Source organism: Ovis aries, chromosome 3 (assembly GCF_016772045.2).
Source record: "Ovis aries strain OAR_USU_Benz2616 breed Rambouillet chromosome 3, ARS-UI_Ramb_v3.0, whole genome shotgun sequence".
Classification (NCBI taxonomy): domain Eukaryota; kingdom Metazoa; phylum Chordata; class Mammalia; order Artiodactyla; family Bovidae; genus Ovis; species Ovis aries.
The window spans coordinates 201,104,550-201,124,023 of NC_056056.1; the positions used below are offsets into that span (position 1 = coordinate 201,104,550).

At 35.6% G+C, this 19,474-nt stretch overlaps 1 protein-coding gene across 2 annotated transcripts in view; it reads right to left on the minus strand.

Annotated features, from left to right (window-relative positions):
- The window catches only part of ATF7IP (activating transcription factor 7 interacting protein), a 114,883-nt gene extending 97,026 nt beyond the window's left edge, over positions 1 to 17,857 (minus strand). For both annotated transcript variants that reach the window (XM_060413383.1, XM_042247505.1), the window contains exon 1: positions 17,671 to 17,857. The gene's annotated coding sequence lies outside the window, so the exon portion shown is untranslated. The remainder of the gene's footprint in view (positions 1 to 17,670) is intronic.
- Between the last annotated feature and the right edge of the window lie 1,617 nt (positions 17,858 to 19,474).

Consider the following 19,474-nt stretch of genomic DNA (forward strand, 5'->3'; position numbering starts at 1 on the left):
AGAAATTGGTAAACTGGGAAAGATTCTAACAGGACAGACATTACTGTAGCACCAGAATGTGGCTAAGGTTAATGGCAAAACAACCAACCAAAACAGTTTGAGCTGCCTTATGAACAGCAGTTGATATTCAAGCAGCAGATTCTTTTGGAAGCTTGTTCTACAAAGATTTACATTATGTAACATACCTTCAAGTGTAGGGTGCTCCCCCGCACTCCTTAAACCTCCTATGTCTTGCCAAATACCTTTCCAATGGAAATACTAAGTACTTTTTTCTCAATCTAAGCTTTCCAGAGCAAGCTAAGCTGCTGGCTATTGGCTATTTGTGCTTAGTCGCTTACTTGTGTCCCACTCTTTGTGATCCCCGGGACTGTATGCAGCCTGCCAGACTCCTCTGTCCATAGGGATTCTCCAGGTTAAGAACACTGGAGCGGGTTGCCATGCCCTCCTGTAGGGGATCTTCCCAATAGCTCTTATTGCCTTTAAGAGCTATCTTTTCACCTAATTTAGATTTCAAAATAAGAAACATAATCTAAGTTCCCGCCTTATACCAATCCTCCTCCAGCCACTACAACCAATTTACCACCAATGTATTTGCATTCTATTATCCCAAGACACTTTGAGTCGAATCAATAAATATATTGATTGTCTACATGCAAGGGACTTTAGAAGACAAGGAGTAGAAAAGTATATTAACATAAATCAAGATTTCATGTAAGTTTTATATACATTGTTTAAAGTAATTCTCACACTAACCCTACAAAGTAGGTTTTTCTCCAATTTGTGATTGAGGAAACAGGCTCAGAGATTAAATAACTTCATGAAAGTGCTAATAGCTAAAATATATTCTAGACTACATTCAGCCTGCCTACTTGAGCTTTGTCCATCCCTTCCCACATGGGTTCTGTTTCTGTGCAGCACGTAAACAACTTAGAATAATGGTTAGGCTGCTACTCAGAGAACTGGTGTCATTGCCAGTTTCACTCCTTATCCCAAAAAAACTATGCTGGTTTACCCAATAAATCCTATTCATAATTCAACCTAAATTATCTTATCACTGACAATCCTTTTTTTGCTCTCCTTTCCCCTTATTATGCACAAACCCCAAACCAAGTGTACTTGGCTCTCTCAAGATCTTTTATACGTACCAACATACTCAGCATCTTTTGTCATTGACATCTTTACATATGAGTCCTTACAGGACAGAAATCAGAACCTAATTCATTTTCCACTCACTTCCATAGTGTGAAACACAGTTTTTATTTGCTCCATATTTGGTGAGTTGGGATTAATTCCTTGTGTTTTTAAATTTTTTTAAAATGCATTTTATTGAAGTATAGCTGATTGACAGCATTGTGTTAGTTTCTACTGTACAGCAAAGTGACTGTCATACACATATACAACTTCATATTCTCTTCCATTATGGTTTTTCACAGCATACTGAATACAGTTTCCTGTGCTACACAGTAGGACCTTGTTGTTTATCCATTCCCTATATAACACGCAGTCTGCATCTACTAATCCCAAACTCCCAATCCCTCCCCTACCCCACCCTACTCCCTTGGCGACCACAAGTCTGTTCTCAATGTCTATGTGTCTGTTTCTGTTTTGTAGATATGTTCATCTGTGACAAATTTCAAAGCCCATATATAAGTGCGATCTCATGGTACCTGTCTTTCTCTTTTCTTGTTTTTTAAATTATGAAAGTACTATAAGACATTTACAAGAGACTTGGAAAATACAGAACATAAGTTATATACAGTTCCATTATATATTACAATTATTTTAAGTAAATGAAGATTTTTAGCTGGAGTTTCAATATCAAACTCTCAAAAATTAACAGCATAGACAGAAAAGTAGGATATAGTAGACCTGACAAGCACTATGAACCAATTTAACATAATTAAAAGACTTACACAACTTTACACACAACAGCAGGATACAAATTCTACTCAAGTTCCCATAGACTACAAACCAGGAGGCACTCGAACATATCCAGGGTAATTCCCTGTGTTTTCATTTCTTTCACAAAAATTTGTGAAAATTTTACATCTTTAAGAACCTTCATTTTTAGGATCTCAACTCTTATTCTCTAGGAAGGAGAATATGTCAGCTAAGTTTTTAACTGTCAACTTAAAAAACTCTGCACCTCAAAATCCAAGGTGGAAAAAATATCTTTTGTAGAGCATTTTTCAGTTTTTGAAGTGTGTGTGTTTTTTTTTTTTAAATAGGTACTATACAGGAGATAACATATGCTTAGAATAGCTGAATTCTGGGAAAAAAAAGTCTACAAAAAATTACAAATATAATCATATTATCTACTTTCAAAAATTTCAATACTACTAAGAAAGAGTACAACTTGATTATATAATGTCAGAGATTATAATCAACTTGTTTTAGGTAGAGAGTCTTAATAAACCCAATTAATGTTAATTTGCAAAAGCAAACACATTTGGAAGGCATTTCTAATGTAAGGTAAACATCTCCATGACTACTCAATGTTCTACCCTTTTCCTAAGTAAAACAAGCACTCTCATTTCACTCTTACTATGAACATGTAAAATAATGGTACTATAATCTCAAACACTTAATGACTACAGAATATAATCATTTGCCAGGGGTCACACAAGTAGTAATGAAAAAGAACCATAAGAGAATTAACTTTAGTCAACTACTATACTTTTAATGTATCACATATCATACTATTAGAAAACTCTGCATATGTAGAATGTTGAAACTTCCATGGAACCTAAACAAATGGCTTCACTGTATTAAGTATAAAATACATTTTTATTAATTTTGTTAATATACTTTAATTACACAGGTTACTATCAACATTAAAAGTAACATTAGATGGTTATTAAGATGGTAAACTGAAAACACCTAACTTCACTCACTCAAATCCCATTAACCTACATTGGAGGTATTTTTTCAAGGCATGAATTCTCAAGTACAAAGAGAAAAGTAAGAGGGACAATAGCTACAAAGATTTCTGGGAATTGGAAAATAAGCAGAATCACTGGTAACTAACTAAGCAGTTCCCAAAACACTACATTCTAAGTTGCGTAAGGAATAAGTTAGGAACCAGTTTGATTTACATGGCAGAAACTTCAAAAGACGTAGAAACCAGAATAACTAAGCACTTTGGAAATTGAGGTGAAGGAAGCAAATAGTAAGATGGCATGACTAAAAACAAGAATATTAGTGAAAGCTGTTTGTGAAGCAGTGAAATCTCTAGATGTCCTTCCCACATTCTACTGAATACCTGCTCTCCCCAATCCTAGTAAAGATCTGAAAACAACATCCACAGTTTAAAAGGAGAGTAGTAACTCATCTAGTAAAGAATCTGCCTGCAAAGCAGGAAACCCCAGTTTGACTCCTGGGTCAGGAAGATTCCCTGTAGAAGAGACAGGCTACCCACTCTGGTATTCTTGGGCTTCTCTGGTGGCTCAGACGGTAAAGAATCTGTCCGCAAGGCAGGAGACCTGGGCTCAATCCTTGGGTTGGGAAAATCCCCTGATGGAGAGCATGGCAACCCACTCTAGTATTCTTACCTGGAGAATCCCCATGGACAGAGGAGCCTGGCGGGTAACAGTACATAGGGCCGCAAAGAGTCAAGCATGACTGAGCTTAACCACAGCACAGCCCATGTTATGTGGCAGCCTAGATGGAAGTGGAGTTTGGGGGAGAATGAATACATGTATATATATGGTTGAGTCCCTTTGCTATCCACCTGAAACTGTCACACCATTGTTAATCAGCTATACCCCAACATAAAATAAAAACTTTTTTTAAAAAACTGAGAGTAGCATATGAAAAAGAGAGGGACTGAATGCTCACTGAAGACAACCCAATCCTCTTCCTCCATTTATCTTCCAGAATGCTGGCAATAATATCCTTACTCTCCATGTATGAAAATGAAAGACTACTTTCTAAGGGTATTTAACAAGCACAGGACACAAGACCTTAGGTCTTGGGAACTCTCCAAAAACAGCCCATCCAGACCAGCCCATAATGAAGTCTAAAACTGACAAATTTAGATATTCTAATCAACTTTTTACTCTGCCACAATATATTATACAGTCAGGCAAGGAAAAGAAAGACAACTAGGAAAAGTCTAATATGGAAGACAAACAAACAAAAAATAAAACACATAGCCAGAGACTACACAGGGAGAACACTTCAAAAATAAATTAATATCCACATATATTAAAAGATGCTGCATTCATGTGTCAAGAATAGACTACTACAGGCAAGGAACAAACAACAGAAATTAAGAACGTGATAAAAAGAAAAACTCAACAGAAGGACCTCATGATAAAAAAAAATCTACCTGAGCAAAAAGACAAAGTTGTAAACAGGAGAGAAAAGAAAATGTGAGTATCTACCCGAAAATTCACCTTGGAATGATAGAATAGCAGAAGATATCACCAGTAAAATCATTTAAGAAAAATTCCAGTATTGAAAGACAACAGCTGCTAAACTGAAAGGGACTGATGAATTCCAGGACACAATAATAAACAGATCAATATCAAGGAATTAAAGTGAAATTTCAGAACACCTGGAAAGTAATAACAGATTCTAAATGCTTCCATTGAGGGGAAAAAAAATCAAAAATAAGAATGGCCTCAGATTTCTCAGTGGTAACGGAAGCAAGAAGATAATGGAGTGCCTTTAGAATTCTAAAATAAAATGATTTCCAACCTAGCCTTGTATACCTAGCCAAACTATCAATCAAGCATTAAAAATATAAAATGACAATTTTCAGACACACATGGTCTCAAGAAACATATTTCCCATATATGCTTTCTCAAAAAGCTACTAGAGAATATGGTCCACTCCTCCTAATGACAGAGTAAATCAATAAAGAAATATAGCACACAGAAAACAAAAGACCTACACAAAAGAGGGGTGAGAGAAATCCCCACAATGGTGAATAAAATTTTAAGGATGAAAGTAGTGTACCAGATATAGAAAGTGAGTAGGCAGCCCAGAGCAATGAGAATTAAGAAACAAAAATGAATCGTGATCCTTCCTGCCACTGAAGCTGGATGGGTAGGGGAGGAGGGGTGTCTTTTTAACAAACATCAAAAAGTCCTTAGTAAAGAACTGTACCAATTGTACTATCAGGCTTCCCAGGTGACGCTAGTGGTAAAGAACCCACCTGCCAATGCAGGAGACACAAGAGAAGTGGGTTCGGTCCCTGGATGGGGAAGATCCCCTGGAAAAGGGAATGGTGACACACTTCAGTATTCTTGCCTGGAGAATCCCATGGACAGAGGAGCCTGGCAGGCTACAGTCTGTAGGGTTGCCCAGTTAGACTGGACTACATCTCAACTTTTATACAGATGAGATTCATGGATACACACATCCTAGTATAAAGTTATCTTCATGATCAACTTCTGTCATAACTGTATCAAGAAAATGAGTCAGGATTTCCACAATTCTATTAGTTCAATGTAGACAAATTTATGTAAGTAGATTACTTAACCATAGAACGGAGAGTAAGAATTACCTAGGACTAAAGTTTAATTTAGTTTACACTGTAGCTAACTAATTGCAGTTAACGTTTTATTTTTAATGGTCATATAAGAAAAGCACTATCTTCTTAATCTATCTTTAACTCTTAATTTAAGATATATTTTGTAGAAATGATTATTTAAATAGTCTCTTGATCCAATACCCTCAGAATTCAGGAGAAAAAAATATTCTATGAAAGATCTTAATATAGGTTGTAAGTTAATAAACCATCAGGTTATTTTAAGCACAATTCTATAGAAAAATACTAAATATACTGATTGGCCTTATTTAAAAACTACTTAGAAGAATGATTAAATCTTGTATAAAGTAGCATAACTGAGTCTCTCTACTTTATATGAATTCACATACATAGTTTCAATAAGAATTTGTTTTCCTTCCTTCCAGGATAAAACTGGATAAATCAAATTTGTAACCATGACCACAGAGACAGGTGATATTTAAAAACAAATCTCTTTTAATTAACTATGACAGGGAACAAGTACTGCACCTCAAGCGTAGAAATGATACCTTGTAGGTCTTCACAGGAAATCATTATAGTATGTCTTTTATAACTTAATGGATTCCCAGCTCAGAGGAATAAAGAATATCACTTGTTGACAGACAAGGAAAAATGTGGGAATCTTAAAGAACCATGACACAGTACAGCTTTAAGTACTCCAGGTGAAAACTCACTGAAATAAATTAGATGGCTCTTAGCTCCTAATCTTGTAATCAAGCAAATAAATAAGTAAATTATTATACTTTATAAAACTAGACAAGTTAATTCATATCAAACATATATAGTTTTGTTAAGCAGATAAAAGGAAGCCCTTCTATACTTAACAGTACTTCGTTAGATCAATAAAATAGTTAAGTAAAACATCAAAATAAAATAAAGAATCAAAAAATCATTAAACAAACTTATATGGTCAAGTCTATGCCTTATGGAGTAGAAACTTGGTCACAGGAAGTGTTATGGAAGAAAACCTGACACTTTGTTTTGCCTCAATTTTAAATCAGCATGTCCAGCAAGGTAAATAAGTGGTGAGGGATCACACTGCACCCTAAAATTACAAAAAGAAAACAGGCTAATTCTGTATGGACCTAGCCCCCGAAATAAATGACTTCATTTCTAACTTTGACAATGACAAGAGTCTGAAGAATTATGATAAACCTTGAAGATAAATAACTAATGTGAGAAAATGGCTGCTTTTTCATCATGAGGCTGGTGAATTCAATATCCCTGAAAGACTTTTATTCTTTAAATATTCTAGTGGTGTTTTCTGTTTGTTTTTGTTTTAATTTAATGAATAAGTCCTAAATCTGGACTCTCTCACAAACCTTCGCAAATAAACTACTTTTCTTTCCTACTAGGGAGTGGTAGTATCAAACTTACTCTTTTAAGTTGTTTTTTAAACACTTTTAAAGTTCTAACTGTAGTAATCAAGAATACTGTCATTTTCTATATACCTCCTTGTACTTCAGTTCAGTTCAGTTCAGTTCAGTTGCTCAGTCATGTCTGACTCTTTGCGACCCCATGAATCACAGCACGCCAGGCCTCCCTGTCCATCGCCAACTCCTGGAATTCATTCAAACTCATGTCCATCGAGTCGGTGGATGCCATCCAGCCATCTCATCCTCTGTCGTCCCCTTCTCCTCCCCAATCCCTCCCAGCATCAGAGTCTTTTCCAATGAGTCAACTCTTTGCATGAGGTGGCCAAAGTCCTGGAGTTTCAGCTTTAGCATCATTCCTTCCAAAGAACACCCAGGACTGATCTCCTTTAGAATTAACTGGTTGGATCTCCTTGCAGTCCAAGGGACTCTCAAGAGTCTTCTCCAACACCACAGTTCAAAAGCATCAATTCTTTGGTGCTCAGCTTTCTTCATAGTCCAACTTTCACATCCATACATGACTACTGGAAAAACCATAGCCTTGACTAGATAGACCTTTGTTGGCAAAGTAATGTCTTGCTTTTGAATATGCTACCTAGGCTGGTCGTAACTTTCCTTCCAAGGAGTAAGCGTCTTTTAATTTCATGGCTGCAATCACCATCTGCAGTGATTTTGGAGCCCCCCAAAATAAAATCTGACACTGTTTCCACGGGCTCTCTAAAGCTGCTCATGGTTGCCTCTTAGTAAATATTCATGTCTTCCTAAAAGATTCATCAACTGATTGAAGTCAAATCTGAAAAGTATGTCAGCAACAATTGCTAAGCATTTTATATAACTAATCTCATTTAATCCTCAAAATAAGCCTACCTGGTAGGTGGTATTACCATTTTATGTGTAAGAAATACTGCTCTGAGACATTAGCTGGCCAGACTCCAAGACAAAATTATTATACGTTCCATTTCACTATATTACTAAATGGTTTTAGGAAAATTCCTTGCTTTTTCTTCTTAATTTGCTTGGTATTTTTAATCTTCCAACTATTATATCACTTAAGTTTTAGGGGGAAGAAGACATCACACAAACAACATAAAATTAAGTCATTCTACCTTTTCATCAAGCTCTTATTAATTTGCATACATCTGTCCTTCAGATTTATATTTTAAGAACTAACTAATAGGTAAGCAAAAGTGTTTTTTAAATTTTTTTCTATTTCTTAATGAATGAAACTGAAGTTTATTTTTCCCAGTTATTTCACTATTTATAATTTCCCAGATGCAAAGTGTCTGTCAAATCTTTTGACAATTCATCCAGTGGGTTTGAAACGTCAAGGTTAATTATTCTCTGAAACGTTCTGACATCTGTGGATTATCATGAGTTAAATGAAAGGAGTTAAAATACCTTCTTCGCCCCCTTACCTCCTTTTTATTTGGCACCTAAAACAAAAGGGTTCTGTTCTTTCAATAAGCAAATATTTAGTGAATAATAAGGTAGGTATTGTGGAAAGCAACTTTATAATTTTAATAAAAGTCTTATACCTAATTAAAAGTGATCTGTCTTTAAAATGTGATACTTGTCAAATACATCAATAAGATAAAATTCCTCACTGCAGGACGCTTATAAAGTTCTACAGAAGTAATTATAAACATAAAAGTTGAAAGGAATAAAAGCCTTTAAAAGAGATACAAAGTAGAGCAAAGTAAAAAGAGAAATTAGAGACTCCTAGCTCAGGATAACAATATCCTTTATTAGGCACATTGTGAGTATATTCCCCTAAACATACTACTTTCCCACCTCTGAGATTTTGAATACCCTTTACTAAGAATATCCTTCTAATTCTTCCTTTAAAATACAATTCTTCTAAGGTTTCCTTGACCTCCATCTAACAGAATCCCACTTTTTGTGCCTCACACAAATATCTATTGTTATATTTATCATCTGTAAACAACTACTTTGACTTACTTACTTATTGCTGCTGCTGCTGCTAAGTCACTGCAGTCGTGTCCAACTCTGTGTGACCCCATAGACGGAAGCCCACCAGATTCCCCCGTCCCTGGGATTCTCCAGGCAAGAACACTGGACTGGGTTGCCATTTCCTTCTCCAATGCATGAAAGTGAAAAGTGAAAGTGAATTCGCTCAGTCATGTCCGACTCTTAGAGACCCCATGGACTGCAGCCTACCAGGCTCCTCCACCCCTGGGATTTTCCAGGCAAGAGTACTGGAGTGGGGTGCCATTGCCTTCTCCTTACTTACTTATTACTTACCAGTTACGTTTTACCTGAAAGCAAAGAATTTATGGCCACAATTATTTTTACCTGTATATATTACAAAGCCCTCAAAAATGACATTTTCTATCTTGAAAAAAGTATAGTTTACTTATATAGTTGTAAAGGAAGAAAAATAGTATCTGGATAATTCAAACATAAACTCAACTTTGAAGCTAAAAGAAGCAGTTCAAACAGTCACTCAGAGTTTACCTACAGTCTTTCATCCTTTTAAAGTAAGTAAACTGGCAAGATTCAAAGATATTACATTGAGTTCTTACAAAACTCATCATGATTTAATGGCTTCAGAGGCAAGTAGAAAGAGAAAGAATTCTACCTAATAAGATATTCATAGTAACTAGAACTTCAGTCAGGAATCATGACTGTAAAGCTCTCAAAATTTCATTTCAAAGGAAGATGTGTGTGCAAGTGCATGTGTATTTACAGTCAGGCACATCTGACTCTCTGCGAAGCTTTGGACTGCAGTCCACCAGCTTCCTCAGTCCATGGGATTCTCTCAGCAAGAATACTGGCGTGGGTTACCAGGCCCTCCTCCAGGGGATCTTCCCAACCCACGGATCAAACCCATGTTTCTTGTGTCTCCTGCATTACAGGTAGATTCTTTACCCACTGAACAATCAGGGAAGCCCTTCAAAGGAAGCTATAGAGAGTTATAACTGGATTTAAGTTTTAAAACAGAGTCAGTTTTCAATATCAAATTATGAATCAGAGACCATTTCTCCAGCTTCCTTTAGTAGCAGAAAATGCTAACTTCTCTAATATCCATTTCTTTCCTTCTTTTATAAAATTTTCTAACTTTAGCTGAATGAATGGTTGTCCAGCCAGATACTACATTTCCCAGCCTTCCTCTCCCAGCTATGTATGTTCCAATGATTACATACAGACCCATAAAACATGAATCAAACCGATATATGCCACATCCATATGAGGCTCTCAAAAGAATGATTGTGCACTCCCATCATTCTTTCTCCTTTGCCCCTGGCTGGTGAAATCATCCATGTTCAACCTAGAAACCATGTTCGACATACGAAAACCACAAATATTAAGCCAAAGCCACTTACACACCTGAAGTTTTCCTCTGTATTACTTTATAAGAGAAATAAACATTCATTATCCTGAATACTAACAGTTTCTGATAAAGTTTAGCCTGTACTGTACTCCAACAACTCCTGACATTTACTACCTAAAAGAAAACAAAAGTGAAAGTGAAAGTGAAGTCGCTCAGCCGTGTCCGACTCTTTGCAACCCCGTGGACTGTAGCCCACCAAGTTCCTCCATCCATGGGATTCTCCAGGCAAGAATACTGGAGTGGGTTGCCATTTCCTTCTCCAGGGGATATTCTCGACCCAGGGATAGAACCCAGGTCTCCCGCATTGCAGGCAGACGCTTTAACCTCTGAGCCACCAGGGAAGCCCCAAAAGAAAACAAAGGAGATTCAAAAAGCAGCCTCTTTTCCATTCATTTCCCCATTTATTCCTTTTCTTTAGACATTTAATCTAATAAGGGCAACAGGGCAGGTACACACCTAAGCTGAAAAGTCTTAACTGAGAAAGCGCTGAAGCAGTAAAGTCATTCATTATTGTTTCACCAATCTCTCTTTCTTTTGTCCCTGGTCCTCAAAAGAGCAGAATCTTTTCCTAACATCGAAGTTTACTCTTCTACAAAATGGAAGACATCATCGTTGACAATTACTGACTCAAGGAGAGATTCTTTCACAGCTCTTTCAGTTCCAAGAACCTTCATTTTTACATCCCATTCAAGCTCTCTATTAGAATGTAAAAGAGCCATACACATAACTCCTGGGTACCTACCAAAACAATGTTTCACAAAGTAGCATAGGGTTACACAAACAACAAAGAGAGGGAGAAAGGATTATACAGTTGGACATAATGACACTACTACCTCACATCATCATCACAGAAAGGGGCTCGCCCTCCCTCCCAAACTAAAAGGGATAAAGCCAGTTATTCATAGTTATCTGATACAAAATAACACAAAACTTTTTAATAATATTCTGAACAATGAAAAATTGCAGATGCGAATAAAGTATTTCTGACAGTAAAGTTAATAGATCATCTTCATTTCCCAGACATTTATGTTTATATAAGTCCAATTATTATATAAAGACTGTCAAGTACACACAATCAACTGTTCTCTTAGGCCAGCCACATTTTTTAGGAGGGGGACCAATGAGATGTCCTAGTCATTCTCTTAAAGATTGAAAAACCCAAAGATCAAAATTCAAACCTGGAAACATTCCATTATAAATCAATACTAATACCCTGGTTTTCTCATTTTGCAGCACTTAAAAACACTGAAAATGCTGCCCAGCACTCATACTGTCTCCAATACAAAATGGATTTCACCGTACAACTTGAAGCATATATAAACATAGTTTAACTTTGGAATTCACTTTTCTGTTTTGAAGAAAACTATAATGACAGAAAAGACACTGAAGTTACTCCCTAGATGGCATGACAGTCTGAGAAAGAATACTGAGAAGTAATTTCTAGTCTTGCAATCTCTAAAGAACATAACAAGATCAAATGGGCAAGAATTTGAAAAGAGAAGCTCCACTAATGGATAAACAATTTCTGCATACAACAGGAAACTAAGGACAATACTCCCAGAATTACTCAATGATACTTATAATTTACTGTTAAAACATCACCCAATTTTTCCCTATAATGCCTCACAGCTGTTATGAACTCGAAACTAAGATCTTTACTCTCAAACTTCTTTCTGCATGTGACTCCTTTGAATAACGAGGTATGATAATATATGAATTTTCCCTATACCTCAAAACTTAAAGTAATAGAAGTCTTTTTAAGCCAAATAACATCTAAACCTCTTCGCCTTCTTGAACAAATTTAACATCATTAGAGACCCTCTATAATTCAGAACTGTTAATAAGATCCTTAGTTACCATAATGAACACTCTATAAATAAATGATTTGCCTCTAGGAGTAACAATTCCCAAGCGAAATAACCTCAAAACTAACTTTGCAAATTTTTGTTCTCACACTTGATACCTAATCCCAATTCACAATCAAAATGCCAGCCATCACTTCCTGACCCTATCCATATGGAATTTTCTAGTAGTGTTTCTCTCCTCTCCCTAATTTTCTACTGTGCTGTGTGCTTAGTTGCTCAGTTGCACCCAACTCTTTGAGACCTCTTGGCCTGTAGCCCATCAGGCTGCTCTGTCCGTGAGATTTTTCAGGCAAGAATACTGGCGTGGGTTGCCAGTGCCTTCTCCAGGGGATCTTCCTGACCCAGAGATCAAACCCATGTCTCCTGTGTCTCCAGCACTGTAGGCAGACTCTTTAATTTACTGCAACTTATCTACTATAGTCTGGAAACATAAGAATCATAATATTGAGAACTAGGAAAAATTCTCAAGTAAGAGCAAAGATCATACGCAAAGAAGTAAAAATATGCAAACTTCTAGAAGTGGATTTGCTTGAAAAATACCCAAAGACAAAATTTCTCATTAAAAAGAAAATACTGAAGATAAGTAATTTAGTACCTTAACATGATTTCTAACTAGTCCTAGATTCATTTTTAAAAGCCGATATTTTACCATTTGATTTTTATCTCTATTTCCTTGATTTCTCCTTTACACACATGACATGAATTTTCAAGTTTCACTATATTCAACATAAATATTTTGGCAATTATTTTATAGTCTTTCCTGTACTTATTATAAAAATATTATTAAAAGAATTACAACTGAAATACACAATATTATATTTTTCACTGCAATCAGCAGAAAGAATAGATTTAATAGAGAATTAATTTATGCTAATAATTAGGGAAACATCCTTATGAGAGAAATATTTAATGTTACCAAAGAGATTTAAAAGAAAAAATTTTCATCTTTATTACATATTATTTACTAGGCTCCATGCTGACCCAAAAATGAATCAGATAACGTTTCAAAATTTTCCCATTAAAAAAAAAAAGTCTATGTTAAACAAAGAAGAAAAATTGTTTTTAAATATTGTAGAACACTTTACCTCAGCAAGCTATTTCTCTTACTTCTAACTTCATACCTGCACTATTAACATGATGTTATATCCTAAAGCAGACTAAAAATGAAAATGAAATCCTACATCCTCTACCTTAGCATCCCTATTAACATTATACCATTATAGGAAACCAGTAAAGTAACACCTTAATAAAAAGTAACAAGTACCACAATTTTTCCTAGAGTTCCTAAAAACAGTATATTTTTGTGGGATCTACAGGAAATGCATCATATTCATGAATTTTTAAAAAAACTGTATAAAGATGTAAATTAACCTAATTTAGGTTTCATGCAACTCTAAACAAAACTTTAAATATTTGGCTGTTTTAAAACTTTGCCAAATTTATTACAAAGGCAGGGAAAACTCACTTAGAAAATTATGAAAAGGAATGCTATGTACTGTCCCTCCATATATTTATATAGTCTATAGCACTACAGCAGACAAAACAAAGCAGTACTGCTACATAAACAAGTCCCAGTTACAGTGCTGTTAACCTGCTTTTAAATTTTACATAAACTATTTCCGTGAGAAGCTGAAAAAACTGCAACTCTCTCCCCAGAAAAACTTGCAAATTATGTTCACTCACATAAAACTGTGTATATCATGGAACCCATGCAAGTTTTCAAACCTATCTATAGATCCCCCAAAGGTCAATGGGCCTAATTAAATAGCCCTAGTAAATGAAGCAGAACTGACAGCTCAAACCTAGCAAGCTATGGTCAAAGAAGCATCTTAAAGCAATAAGAAATGAATCACCGACACAAAATTCAAAGAAAATTAGATATTTGGAAAAGATTGAAACTAGCAACCCATCTTTACCCAATGTCAAAATAAACTCTATGCAGATGCAAACCTATTTTTTAAGATAATTAAAACACCTGGAAAAAATAAACAGATCAATCATTTAGTTCCTCTTATAACAAGTAGTATTTTTTATGCAGAGAAGTCTTGGAAAAATAATAAATAAAAAGCAGTGCATATCACTACATTAAAATACAACAATTCTAAGTAGGTAACACCATGTCCAAATCTGCAAACCAATAGATTGTAGACAGCCAGGTTCTTCCATCCATGTAACATTCTAGGCAAGAAATACTGGAGTGGGTTGCCACTGCTACTCCAAGGGATCTTCCCAACCCAGGAATTGAACCCATATCCCTTGTGTCTCCTGCATTGGCAAGTGGATTCTTTACCACTGTTCCACCTGGAAGCCCATAGCAATTGTTTTAAAAAATTTAACTGGAAAAAAACAAAAAAACTGCAAAAAATATGAAAAGCAATTTTCATATTCACAAATAACTGTTACAAATAAGAAAAATATTAACATTTACCCCAAAAAAAGATACACAAAATATCCTCAAACAGCAAAGTCAAGAAAAATGAGAAAGTTGCATATATATTAAATGTTTATAAGTTCAATTTCACTAGTTACCAGGAAAAAAAGTAAATAAGCTGCTGTTTCTCAACCACCAAAATCATGGTGGCGTGGGAAATGCTTTTCAAAAAAACTAAGTTTTTATCTATTTTGTAAATTATTTTAAAAGCCCTTTGAAACAGCAATTTCAAAGAAATAAGATACAGACTCTGATTCATGTACAACATATTCACTGTAACTTTATTTATAATAGAGAAACGCAAAATGAACAAAATATTCAATAAGGAAAGTCTTAGTACATTCTTATTAAAAACACTGGTATTTTGTGGCTGTTTAAAAATGTGTTTCAAGAACATTTGATAATTTAGGATATTTTCACAAAATGAATATCATGCAATCATTTTTGAAAAACATACTTCTAAAGAACAATGAAATGGATAAATATCCACAATATAACAATAGGTTGTGTGTGCATGCTCAGTTGTGTCCAACTCTTTGCAATCCCATGGACTGTAGCCTGCCAGGCTTCTCTTTCTATGGAATTTCCCTGGCAAGAATACTGGAATGTGTTTCCTCCTCCATGGGATCTTCCCGACTCAGGGATCAAACCCATGTCTCCTATACATCTCCTGCATTGCAAGCGGATTCTTTTCCACTGAGCCACCAGGAAAGTAAATAGCCACAATACGGCAGTATGTGTGTACGCATGTGCTTAGGTTAAGGGGCAGGAATGAAATTATGATCCAAAAGATAAACTAATTGATCAATCAATAAATAGGAAAGTCACAAAAACATTTAGTGTGTTTATTTCTAATTAACTTTTGACACCTTCTAAACGTGCTAAAACAAGTAAAAAGTTTTAAATATCAATATTAAAATCACAATTTAAAGAAAAAAACTTTAATGGCTTTGGCTTAAGTATTCAAATCTTTTTTTCCTGAATTTTTTGTTTAAAATGTACAAATCTAAAAGGATTTTAATTGACTCCCAGTAACAGAATTAATTCAGTATTTATTCAATCTTAATAGTAACTTAAATTCCAAATCATGCCTGTTATTCAGAGTACTAATGAACAAAAAATATTAGACGTTCAAACAGTACATTATTCTTAGTTTAAGTTTATAGAACTATACTTGCCTTTCTAACCAATGTGCCCATCACTACAAAACAGCAAAACTGTCTTACCAATACATATTTACCTAGTTCGTTATGTTCTTCAGTGTTGTCAAGTGCCTCTTGTAAGCTTCAACATTAACCTGAGGCAATCATTTGTATATGCAAATGAAAACATAAGTTTAAATATATAAAACAAAATATTTCACTTTTCTGAGAAGTGCAGAATGAAACATGTTCTAGACAGAAGTTCTTTTCTTAACCTAACTATGTACGCATACACAGACACAGAAAAAAACATGTTTCAACTCTTAAATATTTGAAATTATATCTGGAGATGGAAGGGGTGTGCTGGGTAATCAACCTGGAAGCATAAAAGGGGGGAAAAAAAAATCACACAACTGCCCTCTAAATATATTTCTGTGTAAAAGACTTGGAGGTTCAAAAATTATATCACAACAACAAGTACTCTGTTCAGAAAAAAAGAATTATTTCTATCACTGCATTCTATGCCCTGTGTGATGTCATTTTTTAAAAAACCCATCAACCAAAAGTATTCCTTTCAACTACATCTATTTAAATCTTATTAACAGTACCTGTAGGCAATAAAGTCCCTAAACCAACGAAGATTATAAAGCGACAGCCACTTCTTCATTTGACAAGTGACTAATTTAAGAGTTACATAACCAAGAAAACAGTTGTTGCATATACAAGACAAAGATGACATTTATGACAACCATTTACAAGTTTTCAGGCCAGTAAGAAATAATTTGCACAATGGTAGAATTCTATTAAATCGTATAAAACTTCTCCCAAAGGCTTACCTAAGATTTAAATATAGTGACACTACCATTTTAAACTAAAATAATCAGGATACTTTAAGAAACTAAAACCAGGAACAGACAACTTTAAAAACCAAACACAAACTGTATCTTACACACATTTATATATAGCAGGCTGTTTTTTTAATCAACTGATTTATTGATGATTCACAATCTCCTCATAAAGGCCTCAGGGTAGTTGGGAGTTCTTTGTAGAATTCTTTATCAGGAAAATTTACCGAGTTTGAGTTATATTTTACATATCATTACAATTTTAAAAGTCAAAGTAACAAATATAATCTAACTGAAGCAGTACTAGACATGCAATCAAAAATAGAAAAAATGCAAGCAAGGTCAGAGGCACACCACTGATTAAAACTCCACCGACTGAAGATCCAATTATTTAAAAAAATATAAACACTTAAGGAGATTAAGATTTCTTTTTAAAACATTATATAGATTCTTTCAATGTCCCCTCCCTCTCATATTTCCAAACCTCAAACTGTTCCTATTTTGAAAACATTCCATAATAGAACTGGTAAGGATAGGGTTAAAAATGTATTTGCAAATATGCAGTTCAAATAATTGCACTTCCCGTGAGAACACCACTAGGTGCTGATCTTTAGCTCCCTAAATATAAACGTGAATCCAGCAATACACTTAAAGTGAAATTAAAATCGAGAACCACAAATGGACAATCATTTTTACACAAAATTAAGTCCACAGCTTCTCAGAAAATAGGAGAAATACACACACACAAAAAAACTCTCAGGTCGCTACAGGAATACAGCATAAGAGAAACGTTTTCTTTGAAAAATATAGAAATTCCCGTGTAACAAAACGAAACCCCTCAAGAATGAAAAAAAATTAAATCTAGAACCCGAATGGCGTCCAAGAACATTAGATCTTGAAAATGAATATTGCGCTTGCGCAGCCACCGCCCCGCCAGCTGCACAACTGCAGCTAGAGCCCGACCCCGCAAGATCACGTGCTCCCATGCAGCGCCCGCCCGCAGCTCCGCAACCGCGCAGGCGCAAACACAACTCCCGCAGCCGCCATAATGCGGTCTTGACTCTTAAGAAATACAATAGTAATTTAACAAAATGTGGTTATAACAGCCCCTGGGACTCACATATACCTTTCGGGGCGGGAGATGAGGCAGGAGGAACCAAGTTCCGTCCTACAGAGTCGTCCCGCGCAGCCGTCCCCACCGCTGCCGCCTCAGTCTCGCGCTCCCCACTCGCCGCGCCGCCGCTGCCTCCGCCGCCGCCTCCGCAGATTCAAAAACAAACCCGCTTCTCCCTTGCACGCGCCGGGGCCGTTATGCAAATTATTGTAGGCGGGGCTCCGTGGTCGTAATATTGGCCACGCCCGCCGTGCTTTCAGCCAATAGGCTCCCGGATTAGCTGTTCCCCATGCAAATCTCCAGGGTTTTTATTTGAATGAGAAATATTGGCCCCGCCTCCTGCCGTGGAAAAGAGAAGCTAGTCTGAGGTGGTGGCGCTGCGCCCTTTAGTTGCAGTGAGGTGTGTTTTTTGAGTGGCGCATCGCTCAACCGGTGAGTAGCACTTTGTGAGCGCCCTCTATGAGCCTCAGTAAAGAAGGAAGGAAATAGGTGGGTGAAAGTTAAAAGAGCTAGGGCAAGGTTTTCGAAAAAGACTATAGCATGTTACTTTATCGTGTATATTAAAAACTCGGAAAATATACTTTAAACTGTGTAAGTCACGAGAGAATGGCGCAAACATCTTTTTTTTCAGTTGTTCTCTGCCAGAACAAGCGCTTCCAGTTGTACCTTTCAACCTGTTGTATCCCTGTTACTTAGTTTTTTACTGTGAGCCAAACCCTCATGAAGGCCACAGAGTGCAATTAAAAAAAAAAAAAAAAGCTGCTCGTGTTTTTTGAAGAATCTGGGCTTACGTCCAGTTACTCCTGCTTACTTGCTTGTTACTTGGAATAAGTGTTAGTCAGTTTTCTCATCTCCAAAATGATAATAACTGTAATTCAAATCAGTTGAGGAGGCTAAATGATTGGATAAATGTAAATGTGTTCTGCAAAGCAAAAGCAGACTGACAAATGGATAGTGAGGTTTTTTTTTTTTAATATCATTAGTAAACCGTGATGCTTAATCTATTCATTCAGTATTTATTTAGCAATGAGTGTGTTCCAGACCTATATTACTTTGCCTGTCTTTAAGAAATCTCTACTACAGTGGAGAAGACAAAAAAGTTAACAGGAAGTTTTTGTAAATAATTAGAAATTAATGTGGGGTGGTTAATATTTATTTCTATAATTTGATTCTGTCCTTAGCACAGAATATAGTACACTAGTGCTCAATATATTACAAATAGAGGCTCAATTATAACAAATTATGTATTATAATTTAACACATAGTGCTCAATTATAAAATAGATGCTCAGCAAATTACAAATCTATCAATATTTAAAATTCTATAATAAGAAATGAGGTTGGTATAGTAGAGTTCATTAGCTTTCTCTTTGTCTTCTATAAGCAACCAAAAAGGAATAATTTTCATAATAGTTCATTCTTAATTGTCTTGGCTAATGACAAATACTTGAACATGAACTCACCAATTGGGCAATTTTCTTTCTTGCTCATATTCTAGACTTGCCACCCCAAAACTCCACTTAGTTTTATTGTATTTTAATCTTCCCCCATATATCCTCAATGACATGTTTATGGGCGCTTTAGCTATTCTACCTGCTGATTAATCTAACCAATCATTCATTGTTTCAATCAACAAGTACATCGTTTATTCTTTATTCACACACTTTCCGAAGCACTAGAGATGCCCAGAGGAAATGACACTGCCTCTAATCAGGAAGGAGTCATATATACAGATTCCCATTATGAGATCATTACAATCATGAGGTTATATACTAAAAATAAAAGAAATATAAAACAAGAGAACATAAATCTTCTTG